A 2257-nucleotide genomic window follows, 5' to 3' on the forward strand; every position below is an offset into this window, starting at 1 on the left:
TGGCTGTCAAGTTATAATTTCATTTTGGACATCTTTTTGTCCCCTTCTGGATGATTTTAAGACTTTGCTTTGCGTCCAACTGTGGGTTTCCTTTTATTTGAATGCTTGGGGATCTATTGAGGCTCCTAATTATACAAATATGTGGATTTCACTAATCTGGAAACTTCTCATCTATTTTGTTTTCAAATATTGCCTCTCCTTATCCAGTTATGGTACTGCAGTGAAATGTATGTCAGACCTTCTAACTGTCCTTCATATCTCTTAATTTTGTATGCTTTCCCTTTCTTTATGTATTCTAGATAACTAATCAGATCGTAATCCCCACTGATTCTCTATCTAGCACAGTCTAATATGTGGAATATATAAGGTCTCTGTCTAGATTTTGTTTTCACATGTGATATCCAGCTCTTCTAGAACCATTTGTAAAAAGAGAGTCTTTTCTCCACTGTATTGCCTTTGCTCCTCTGTCAAAGATCAGTTAACTGTATTTCTGTGATCCTATTTCTGAGCTCTCTATTCTGTTTTCCTAATCTGTATGTTCTTTTGCCAGTACCACAGTGTGTTAATTAGTGTAGCTTTATAATAAGTCTTGAAGTCAGGTAGTCAGTCACCCAGTTTTGTTCTTCAATTTTGTGATGGCTATTCTGGATCTTTTGTCTCTCCATATAAACTTAAGAATCAGTTTGTCAGAAACTGAGGGCTGATGGGGGGGAGGGGAAGGGGGTGATGGGCATGGAGGAGGGCACTTGTGGGCATGAGCACGGGGTGTTATATGGAAACCAACTTGACAATAAACTATTTAAAATTAAAAAAAAAGAATCAGTTTGTCAATATCTACAAAACAGCTCACCGGAATTTTGATGGGGATTGCAGTGAATCTATAGATCAAGTTGTGAAGAACTGGCATCTTGACTATAGAGTCTTCCTACCCAGGAACATGGAATATCGCTCCATTTATTTAGTTCTTCTTTGATTTGTTTCATCAGGGTTTTGTAGTTTTCCTCACAAAGATCCAATACATATTTTGTTAGACTTGTACCTAAGTATTTCATTTTGGGGGTGTTAATGGAAATGGTATTTTTAATTTCAGATTTTAGTTGTTTGTGGCTGGCATATAGGAATGCAATTGCAGTTGACTTTTGCATATAACCTCGAATCTTGCAACCTTACTATAATTGCTAATTAGTTCCAGGATTTTTTTTCTTGTCAATTGTTTTTTAATTTTCTACATAGAAACATAACTGTGTATTATCTTCCTCCCAAGTCTATATACCTTCTATTTCCTTTTCTGGTCTTATTAAATTATCTAGTACTTCCAGTATGATGTTAAAAAGCAGTGGTGAGAGGCAACATCCTTACCTTGTTCCTGATCTTAGTAGGAAAGCTTCTAGTTTCTCACCATTAAGTAGTATGTTAGCTATAGGGTTTTTGTAGATGTTCTTTAGAAAGTTGAGAAAATTCCCCTCTATCCCTAGTTTGTTCATATTGTTTATAATGAATGGCTGTTGAATTTTGTCAAGTGCTTGCTTCTGCATCTATTGATATAGCATGTGGTTTTGGTTTTATTGATTTTTCTCTATTGATTTCTGGTTTTCAATTTCATTGATTTCTGCTTTTTCATTTCTTTACTTCTGCTTATTTTGGGCTTAATTTACTCTTCTTTTTCTGACCTTCCAAGGAGGAAGGTCAGAGTATTGATTTTAGATCATTCTTTTCTACTCTGCATTCAGTGTTACAAATCTTTAAGCAGTACCTCCCATAAATTTTCATAAGTGGCATTTTCATTTCTATTAAATATTTTTTCATTCTTCTTGAGGTTACTTCTTTGACCTATGTGTTGTTTAAAAGTATGTTGTTTAGGGGCACCTGGGTGGCTCAGCCGGTTGTGTCTGACCTTGACTCAGGTTCCACATCAAGCTCTGTGCTGACAGCTGTAAGTCTGGAGTCTGCTTTGGATTCTGTGTCTCTGTCTCTTTCTGCCTCTCCCCCACTCATGTTCTCTCTCTCTCTCTCAAAAATGGATAAACACTGGGAAATTTTTTTAAATAAATAAATAAAAATAAAAGTATGTTGTTTAATCTCCAAATTTTTTAGAGATTTTCCAGGTATCTTTCTGTTATTGATTTATATTTTAATTCCATCACAATCTGAGAGCAGACATGGTATAATTTATATTGTTTTAAATTTGTTAAGCTGTGTTTTATGGCTCAGAATGTGGTCTTTCTTGGTGAATGTTCCATGTAAGCTTGAGAAGAAT

This window comes from Hyaena hyaena, unplaced genomic scaffold, assembly GCF_003009895.1.
Source record: "Hyaena hyaena isolate Hyena2069 unplaced genomic scaffold, ASM300989v1 scaffold_896, whole genome shotgun sequence".
NCBI classification, from domain to species: Eukaryota; Metazoa; Chordata; class Mammalia; order Carnivora; family Hyaenidae; genus Hyaena; species Hyaena hyaena.